Source organism: Lingula anatina, chromosome 10, assembly GCF_051362555.1.
Source record: "Lingula anatina isolate TDL-2025a chromosome 10, LinAna3.0, whole genome shotgun sequence".
In the NCBI taxonomy this organism is placed as follows: domain Eukaryota; kingdom Metazoa; phylum Brachiopoda; class Lingulata; order Lingulida; family Lingulidae; genus Lingula; species Lingula anatina.
In genome coordinates, this window is record NC_141776.1 from 10185095 (window position 1) to 10196245 (window position 11151).

The 11151-nt window shown below is 34.1% G+C and overlaps 2 long non-coding RNA genes across 2 annotated transcripts; one reads left to right on the forward strand and one right to left on the reverse strand.

The window, feature by feature from the left end:
• Window positions 1–3056: 3056 nt before the first annotated feature.
• LOC147759555 (uncharacterized) lies at window positions 3057–4580 on the forward strand. The gene is made up of 2 exons (XR_015331274.1): window positions 3057–3278; window positions 3515–4580. It is a non-coding gene; the product is annotated as an uncharacterized LOC147759555 (long non-coding RNA).
• A 1112-nt stretch (window positions 4581–5692) lies between these two features.
• Window positions 5693–9911, reverse strand: LOC147759556 (uncharacterized). The gene is made up of 3 exons (XR_015331462.1): window positions 9411–9911; window positions 9136–9232; window positions 5693–8092 (listed from the first exon to the last, which is right to left on the reverse strand). It is a non-coding gene; the product is annotated as an uncharacterized LOC147759556 (long non-coding RNA).
• Between the last annotated feature and the right edge of the window lie 1240 nt (window positions 9912–11151).

The window sequence follows — 11151 nt, forward strand, 5'->3', positions numbered from 1 at the left end:
GGCTAACAAATGTAACTGCCACATTTAATGCTCGAATAAATTATTATTATTATAGATCTTGATAAAAATAGAAGTATTTTTAATCCCCGAAGAAGGTCCAGGGGCCGAAAGCTCGGATTGAATTTAACAACTATAATGTAGATTTTTCAAGGTGCATTGATATATATATATACTTCTATTGGGATGAATTTAGTAACAGCCAGAAGGTCCTGAGAGTACTCCCCCCTCCCTCTACTCCAATGTGTTCTACATGTATGTCCTATCCAGTGGGCAGACAACGTGTACCCTCTACACACTGTTAGATTATTTATATATGTATTCTGTATCCATTTACCTTTTTATGAATTAACGATTCCTAATATCGAGGTGCTTATAAAAAGCAATTGCTATATATCGGGGGGAGAGGGGGGAGGGGGGGGGGGCGGAATCAGTAGGGGTGGGTTACATCCTTTTTGTCTACTAAAAGTCTAGGGGTGGGCCCCAAAAATTGAGCCATGCATTTAGGATGGGCCACATGCTAACTAGGATTTATTTTGGCACCAACTATGTGCAATTTTTGAGAACAACTATACTACACTTGGTCGAAGTAAAACAACCTGAAAGAGGTCTGTTTCTGGTTCTTTTTTCTTTTACAAGCAGTTTTTAGAACAAATAACAAAAGTTTCTTGTAGTTATCAGAGAACAGTTATAAAAGCGCATCACTGACAAAGCCTGCCACCCAGGAATTCATTTAGAAACATATCCATAGCTGCCGTACCATAAAGTATTCTACCCAGGAAACTCCCTTGTGCAAAGAATACGTTTCTAAAGACAGGATTAATACACATCATTTTTTCCAAATAGTTGTCGGTTTAACAGATTTTGCATCTGTTGGGAATCAAACACGGACTGCCCGCGTTGCAGGCGAGCATTATTCCATTGAAGCTCGAGTGCTTCTAAGACGTAAATGTGCCCGGATGGCCCTGCCCCCCTCCCCCCTCCCCCCAATCCCCAATAATCCTTCCGTGATGCTTTCATACTTTTGTGCAAGTTTAAATGATACTCGTATTAGTCTATATGTTCTGTATTTTGAATGAGTTACAGACACCAATTTCATTTAAAGTGTCAATCTACACCTCCAAAATGTCGTAAGGTATTGTTATTGACATAATTAGATATACCTGTATCTTCTGCAACTCATAGATTTGTGTGATGAGTTTAATAACTGACACAGAGATAGTAGTAAATATATATGTATTCTACATAATGTACATACATGTATAAAATGTGTGTTAATTAAAACAAAATTAAATTCCTTCAAAATTAATTTTTGTTTAAGATTACTTATTTCATCATGATCTATTTTAATTTTAAAAATTAAACGCACGAAACTTTCTCAGGACTGCCCTCTTTGGCCCAACTAATGTGTACATATATGTATTAAGACGAGGAAGGGTGTTTCTGTTACTGGACTTCTGTCATTAGATCTCCTTTTGTGTAAGCTTTACCTTACGTGTATTTCAAGTACTGATGCAAATTAAATGACCATAATTAAAAACGTATAAACTATTTACATCCATTTTGATTCAAAGACTGACGTAGCAGGTACGAATGTTAACTTGATTGCCAGAAATAGTTTCACTCAGTACTTTTTATTACTATTCATTCAAACCAATGGTAATAATCTGGTTTTCTGCATGAAAGGAGTTAAATTCAAATACCAGATTTTGACCTCTAGTTCTGAACTCTCGAAATGAGGTATAGTCTGTATATGATTCTGAAAACACGGTATTGTGGAGTGGGTGGGGATATGTCTTGGAGACGGCTTTCTCTCTGTGCTCCAGATCTCGCTTTCGTGAAATCGAATAATTCGTGATTTTTATGTATATTATTGAGTCATTGAACATTCATCTTCATCTTTGTTATCTTGTTATAACCAGTAGAAAAATTACGATATGAAAGGCAAATAGAGCCTTAAGCTAAGCTATTTTCACCTCACCTGTGATAAAATAGACCGCAATACATGTAGTGTGTTTCACCAGCTAGTGATAACATGCATATTTTAAACTACGCAAATAAAGAGTTCCTTTGTATTCTCCCGCTCCAATTTATACATCTGAGGACCGTGTCTCTCTTCGACAGCTTTTAGTTATCATCTGAGTGTTAATCTGAGTGTTAATTAAAAAAAACTGCATGCTCAAAAGTTAAAATTTTGAATAAAATGCGTGCTCTATCAGGGAGCCAGTGCAACTGTTTTAAAATAAGTGTGATATGAGTCTCCCTGGGTTAAAAGACGAGATGAATGTTTTTTTTTTTTTTTTTTTTTTTTTTTTTTTTTTTTGATTCGCTGCAGTTTTTCTTTCTTTCTTATATACAGCCATAGGGTGCAGATATGCAGTAGTCAAATGATTTTATTATTTTTTATTGCGTTAATATCAAGATGCGTATTTCATATTAGAGATATTGAAAAATGTTGTTTTGTCAAAAGCTGACCTTACTAACGTATCGAACTCCTCTCTCTTGATGTGGTTTTGACTTTCAGTAAGGCGGCAACAGTACGTGAACAGCTCTTATAGTTTGTAGATAACCTATAACTTTATTGTTTTTCTCATATTTGTCTATCACTTTATTTACAATAAATCATTAATTGTATGGTACCATATCGCCATTCGATTGGTGCATTTGCTAACAACAGAGAATGCGCGCGCGCACACACACACTCACACATGCATTCATGAAAGAATATGAACAAAGATGAGAGAATTATATGCATAAAATATCTTTTATTGTACAGATAAAAATATCAAAGCATCGTATATTCACAAATAATTCGCTGGTTATTTTATGTCTATAAATTTATAAATCTCGAACAAAGTACCGAGTTTCCGATTGCAGCATTTCTGTTTACCTCCAAATGGCTCAATCTCATGGTCTGTTGGTCAAACAACAAAAACTGCTCAGATATTTAAATCATTGTACCATATTGCGTCATATCAAGATAGCCAGTGACCTACATAATGTCGTTTCAATTTGGGGTTGATAAGGATCTGAAGTTAATTTTCGTCCGGCATTTTTTGAAATATGCTAAACACAAATTCGTCCAATGTATTTTTAATGTTGTAAAGTACAAATGAAGTTTCATCCGTAAAATATTGGTGAGAGTTGAAAAGAAAAGGCGGCCACTTTAGCCTGCCACCTCCCCCTACCATGAATGTAATGGGATGGACAGCCTGGAAGGAGACGTCACTGCCTCAGTGCTCAATGATCAGGAAGTGGATCGAAGGCGGCTTAGATATTAAGTATAAGAATGTCGTAATTTCAGCCATATCAATATAACGTTTTAAGAAATCAATGTCAGGTATTTGGTGATAAGTTAATTGTGATTTATTTTTGAAAAGTATTTTGACGCCCGTTTGCTTAAAAGTGGTTTTGGTCATTTCCCAACATTTTCCCAACGTACTATTTATTTCCTCCACCACTTCATCTCATTGCATCTCATAAAACAAAGGAAGATGCAGTTGCACTTCATTTTCAGTATTTTGAACTTCGTCGGTAGAAATAGTAGTGGCAGTGGAAGTTTACCGTGAGAAATGGCCAAGGAGGGGAAAATGCTGTGAAATGACTTGTGAGGGTCTGGCCATTGACATGTTGATATTTAGTGAGCAGTTGGTGGTGGAATTATAGAATATGATACAGCCTTTTAGGTATATATATATGATAACGTCCATTTCTGGAGTAAAGAACATAATTCAAGTATTAAGGGGGTACAGTAATATACTTCCATTTCGAATATTGACAAGATTTCATAAATTAAGATTTAATATTTCATTTCATGTGTGAGCTAAATTGAAGTCCTTGAGATTTCTGCGTGACAGATTATAAGATGAATCCTTCAAGAAATAAGAGCGAGTTGATAGCCCGAAATGTTGTTTGGGACGGATTTGAAAAGGCTCTGTCTAAAGGCGATTTTTTTCACGTGTTTTATTTATCAATATAACATCACAAATTTGAGGTCTTATAGGAATTAAATATAATATATTTAAAACGTGATCATATATCAGAATGCATGGTCATCCGTTAGAAAGCTTATTTTATTGAATTGAAATATGTTCTATACTATCGTAGTTTCAAGTTGGTCACACGTGACATGTTAAAATGTACTATTTGTTGTATTCTTCAGCAAGACAGCAATGGGTGACTTTCTAGTTTAGATCGAATGCGAATTAAGGAAGCAAAATATTCCAAATTTTATGTCGGTTTAAAGCCTAATTTTTTTTCTGTAACATTCAGCAATTTCAAATAAATCGCCAAGGAACACTATCGAAACCGCTGATAAATTCTACAATCCCGGTGTCGAATTCTTAATTTCTGTTTTTACCGGCTTCATTCTCATTCTCCAAATGGACTGAAATCTAGAATGTAGCAACAGACGATCATTGTGTGTCTTTCTTTTCATGTTCAGATGAGAAAACAGGCACTTCGTCCCTTGAAATTTGAACATTTGCTGACTTGTTGAAAAAGAAATGTAATTTTACGAACCAAGATCGATTATTTTGTTTTACTAGTGAAGTATGTAGAATTTACAAATTTCAATTTTCATTTGCGAAAATTCCCTTCTTGAAAAACTGATTTTGTACATGTAAATGCCATTCATAGGATGGAAAAGCAACTTATTTTGTTTTTTAGTATTTATCTCTGAATGTAGTTCTTACAATGTAAAATATGGCACTTTTTATCATGAAAATGACTCATATTTTTGCCATTAATCTGTTGAACAAATACAGGTTCTGGGTAAAGATGATAGGACCATTTATGTGATTGAAAATTATTTTATTTTTCAAATTTAACTGTTTTCGGCAATTCTTTCTAACCAGCGTTTTTCCTTCTATTGACCAGATGATGCAGAAATATCGTGATATTTTCTCGTATTTAGAACAATTTATGTTCAGAAGGTTGCAAATTATTTGTTACAAGATTTTTGAAATTGAAAATGGATGTAGGAAATATGAGAAATATCGTGATATGTACCTTGGATTTTAATCCAGATTTCATATGTGAACATGTAGTTTGTTTTCTAAATAGTTTTTTTTTTGTAACGATTTTTTAAATTTTCACATTCATTTTATTATCTAATGTTCATTAGTCTTTACATTTTGTCAATAGCTGTATAAACGTTGTATATGATTTTACGTAGGACTTTTGACACTTTTTTGCCAAATATAACGAAAGTGCGTGTCCGTTTTTTGTTCCCAACGATAAGTGTCCGACTTTTAAAAAAAGCGTGCAATTTTAAACAGAGCATTTAACAAATGTCTCATAGTTTTCATTGTTATATAAAGATGAAACAATGGCATATCCAGGACATTTTAAAGGGGACAAGTGTTGACATTTGGGGCGTGATGGATTCTTTCGAGGACTTGATCATGTGAGTCCAGAATGGGTCTCTCTCCTCGGGGAGGGCGGAGACTAGATCCACCATTTTATTTTAAAGAAGAAGTTGAAAGATTTTGTTCGTTTCATTAAGATCAAACATAAGACCATTAATGTGGTAGACAGTTTATTTGTCAAGTCGAATAGATAAAAATGTTATATTTTTACACTTTTAAGTGAATTTAAATGCAGTCATCAATCATATTCTCACAGATATTTGCAGTAATAAAAAGACTTACGACAATGATGTTTTATAGATACGTTTTATTAATAACTGAATACAGTAAAATAAATTTGAATTGTTCTTAATAAAAAACTTACTGAATATACAAAATGTCTTGGTGTTTTCCTGATGGCTACACGGCTCAGTGGTAGCCTGGGGTTGGGGTCCGATTTCTAGCTTGGGCACTTTGGAATTACAAAGGGGTGCTATCAAAATTTTTCTTCGGTTACTATAAGAAGAAAGTCTGCCCGGGGAGGGTGGGTGGGAACACTTAGAGAAGTAGGTAACGCGCTTGCCTCTGAGACAGAAGGTCCCCAGTTCGATTCCTGGCGATTCTAGGTCCTAGCAAATTACCTTTTACAAAAATAAACCCAAATAAACAATTTAGACTAATACAAGAGAATCATACGAATGAGGAAAAAGTAAGTTGGGGCAGTGGCTCAGTGGGTAAGGCGACAGACCACGAAGGAGAAGAAGACTAAGTTAATAAACAAAGGTTCGGGTCGAGCTGAAGAAAAGAAAGTCAGGAATGACATTTTGCACATTTTTTAAACTACATATCTTACAACTTTTATGTACGTTTATTATAACAAATACAAGTAATTCCACTATACAGATGTATGCAAAACCCATACATTACGTTTTGGCTCTACATAAAAAGTAATTTTTATAACGACTTCTGACATGGTCAGTTTACAACCTTATCCTAGTCATAGTCATTTTTAAGAACAATATGTAAACAAAATTGAAAAGGTTATGCGAAAACCGGTTAAATTAAAACAACTAATCACATTTACTCAGAAAATGCTAATAAACTCAAAGATCTCTGGTGCTCGGTGATCAAGAAACATTCAGTAAAAATAACCCAACAGCACTGCAGGACTGGCACCTAATCAGGCCTTTTGTTCTCAATCACCCCTTGATCCCGACCGCAAAACAGAATTAAGAAAGTACCAAGTGCAAGATCAACATTAAATAAAACACTGAACTTCCAATTTTGTGTAAAACTTACTCGAACCAATCAAAGTGTCATTTTTCTGATAATATTTTGACTTTTCATATTTGATTAGACAAAAAAATCACAAAAGAAAAATGATTTTTAGACGATAAGTCAGTAAATTGGCGATTAACTGACCAATTTCGTGTTTTTAGAGGATTGACAAAAGTTGACAGTCTACAAAAGTTCGTTTAATTACTAGGAAATACCCATTACCCCAAAACAGATCTTTTCGACAACTGTAGTTTTTGATACGAATTTGATAAGGATTTCTTAACATGTCAAGTTGTAAAAGATGCGATAAAAGCCAGTCCTACATATACATTTTATTTGAAGTAAAAGGAAACAATTTCTACTATTCACTGTTTCTCTTTGTGAGTATATCCGCCTTGTAATGAAGGTAAAAAGTTAATTTTCCTTCTTCAATAACAAAAACTTATTAATTAAAAAAAAAAAAAAAAAAAAAAAAAAAAAAAAAAAAAAAACTAACCCAACGCCTGGTTTGATTTTCTGAAAATACAGATTTTTCCCCCTCCCAGCAATATAACTATGGGTCTATCACTGATCAGACACACTACTAGTACATCAAAACACCGGGAACCAAAGGAAGTTTATTCTTACCATGCGTCATAACCGCATTTTCACAATTTCAAAAAGACCCGTTTCAATACGTGGGCAATTCTGCAATAACTTGAGCACATTTTACAATTTCATAAGTGTCATATTTGGATTGCAGTGTTGACAGTTTATTGTAGATTTGCATCTCGTTCATTTTTCCAAAGAACCCACAATAAAACTCTTGTAGGCATTTTACGTAATGGAGTTGTGACTTATTTTTTTCTAAAGTTAGCTTCATTAAAATCAATATTTGTATCCAATTTAACATGAATAAACATGCATTTTCGATTGCATAACAAAGCGTCTTATTACATATTTGCCCACACAAATAATTTTACAATAAGACATTAAATCGGTCGCACTAGCACAGTGCTCTACCTGCACATCACTTAATGATAAATTTGCAATTAATTTTGTTTTCATAGATCGATTAAGCAAGGGATTTTTTTGTTTTGTTTTAGGATAACTTCAAAAGTGTCGTTTCAGATTCGAAAACTGGTTGGTATGTGTGCTGATAGAGTGCTGTATTACAGCTTATTTACATATGTATAATAATATACCAGCGACGTGCAAGGTTGACGCTTGGATTTAGTCCATTTTATTAGAAGTTTCATGAATAAACCACTCGTTACACGCTGCACTTCATTTGATACACGGTCTGATGCAGAATATTACAACCCAAAGCAATCATAACATTTCAAACTAAATCAAATGTCAACCCTGCAAGTTGACTATACAACAAACACAAGACAAAGTTGACATGGGTGCGGGCGCTGGCGAACACGAATCTGATGTCTTTGCTGGGAGTGCGTCCAATTTCATCGTAAGACGGTTGTTACATGACACTGAAAGTAAATGAAAAATGAAATAAATTATACGAAATCCACATGCAAGAAACTATAGCTAATAATTTTTAAAGTGAAATATAATCTTTACACCGATCCATTTCAGTATGCATTAAGGACACAGAAATCATATCATAAGAATAGCTATATACTAGGTAAATTGAATCTACACGTTCTATACAATAGTATACTTTATAACGACGTTACTATTACTTGCCCTGTACACACTGTTACACGTCAACATACTAATCTTTATTTTTTCTATCTTTGCTAAGCCATATCCCTCCACGAGGAGTATTTTGATGGAGACTGCATATAATATTTGCCCACATAGATAATTTTACCATAAAAACAAAACCGGCCGTAAAAACTTTATATATTTGCGGAATTAAAAGTAGATAAATGTAAACATTTGACAGAAAGCCTAGTTTTGATCATGATAATTCAGGATTTTGTAAATGCGGGGACCGGGGCTACAATGTAGCAATATTAAATTGCCTCGGTTCTGTAGGATAACATAAAACACTGGTCAATGACAATTAACATGTGGTTTACAGAGCACAAGGATGCAGAAAGTGTTTGGTTTTTCTCTTGCTTTATTTATACATTATATTGCTTATTTTGTGAGTAGTCTGACATAAATTCAACATTTTATTGCTACATGTGATTATTAAAACCACTTCACTTTTATAGACAGAAAAAGAATGATTTTACCAATTACTTTATTCCGATTAACCCACTTAAATAATTTCGTAATCCGAACGCTAGCATTTTAGCTCAATTTCTTTTTAAATCAGATACTTTGTTCGAGCATTTTATTCCAGATTGTAATATAAAGGATGGTATGAAATTGAAATCATGAAAATTGAAGTCAACGGAGGTTGACAGTGCTCAGCAAATAAATATACGTTCGCTTTCCTGGTCGCGGCTAGTTCTGTAGAAAACCACCGGTTTATTGTTAATAAACAGTATATATTTGTACAAGCCGCTGTTATAAGATGAAAAAGGCACCCATTGGGAGCTGAGAAAGTACCGGTAGTTACCTGCTTTGTCATCTTGCTTCGTTTAAGACGGAATGAGTTCAGACCTTTGGACGACTGGAATAATCTTCTCACTTCTTTATGAACAAATGCTTTCCTTCTGGAAAAAGCAACATAAGAAGTTATTTAACTTTTCAAACTCATTTGGACATTTATGTCAATAAAATATATCCAAGAGCCATTATACCTGAACTGAAGAGGGATATGCATACTTTCTGATAAAATATCGTCAACATAAACCGATCAGTGTTGCCTTATATCATGTACACAGCACTTACAACAAACTACATCAGATCTCAGTGCCAAAATTTCAGTCTACGTGTGGTAATCGTGGCAATGTGGCACATGAAGCTTCTTCCTCTTCCTACTGACCTTGGTCCTATCTGAATACCTCTCACCAAAATGCTCACCTGGTTTACGTAATCATATCACTGTCGCGAGATTGTGTTAGAGAAGACACTTAAACGCAATATAAAACGTTATCATCAGGTTATTGTACAAACAAACCATCTTTTGTCCATAGACTTTCACCCCAAATGAATGAGGTTATTATTATTAACCGAATAACGCATCCCAATTAAAACATGCTGTCGCCTATTGCTATAGCACTGTAAATATTTAACACTAGAGTTGTGGCGACTAAGGTTTGTACAGGTATTTCTAACATTTTTATTTTCTAAAAAAGTGCTTTTTCTTTTAAAGATGCATAACAAGCGAGAAAGCCGCTCTGTACATTCCCTGTAACACATACAAATTACTACAACCAACTTCTTACACAACTGAAACAAAGGAACCTTAAATGAAATTAACCAGTCGATCAGCCGAACAAAAGCTTTAAAATTGCACCTTTATTATATTTCTGGTCGCAAACTTGATACGTTCCTCTAGCTCTGAAACCCGAGTAGTTTCTTGAATTTATACTATATGAAACTATACATGGTGGCATTTGGTCTAGTTTATTGGCAATAACTTGACAAGTTTAGAAAAAATCTGACTAGGTACGGTTAACCTTTCAGTATATTAGTAGAAATATGAAGTGAATATCATCATGAAAATAGTAAAAATGCATTATATACTGTGTTTTTATCTTTTGGCGATAATTTTCAAATTAGCAAAGCCAAGATTATGATAGTAGGAGTCATGTTTAATTTACCATAATCCTAGATTTCATGACTGTTTTTGATACATCCTGAAAATAATCTTTAATTTTAGTGGTGGGCATGGCTTTGCATAAGTGATGATTTAGTGAATGAATTTAAAGGGTTCATTAGTCTTTTTTTCTATTAGAGGTTGTTAAACTTATATTGCCCTTGACTTTTTGTCATACTTTGAGTGAGGTAAACACCATTGTTTGTTAGAAAAATAAACTTTATAACTAGCTTTTCGTAATGTAATTGATAGGTTGTTGGACTAATTTGGCAGTTTGTTTTCGAAGCAAAAGCTAAAACCGCATATGCCCAAATCTGAATAGATTTTAATTTGGCCTAGAGTGATTTAAAATCTGGATGGATTTCTATCTGGCCTGCGGCATAAATATAGCTCATATGACAATATAATTATATTAAAACATTGATTCTTTCTAATTGACGGTTATAAAAGTAAAATGTGTATTGAAGTATTTTGTTTGTATAATTGTCAGTGGCAGTGCATGCATCTTGTATTGGTGCATATTAAACACTTTTTAAATGATGAGTTTTTTACACACTAAAATAGCATAATCCTGAAGAAATTTAGTTTGCTGTGCACTCAACATACACAACTTATATTAAAATTTTAAAGTTTCCTGTACATTTGTGGCAAACTCCTGATCAAATTTTACTGCACACTGTCCTCATGCTTCTGTTGAAATACCAAGTCTCTTGCATACTCTCTGCACACCGTTTGTAGTCATGGAAGTGTGCTGCAGGTGTGCAGCAAGATTTTTACTGCACACTTCTGCACGCTCCCCACAGCTGTCTACTGCACACTCTAGAGTGTGCTGTACATCTGCAGTAAATTTGCAGCACATGTGCTGCACAC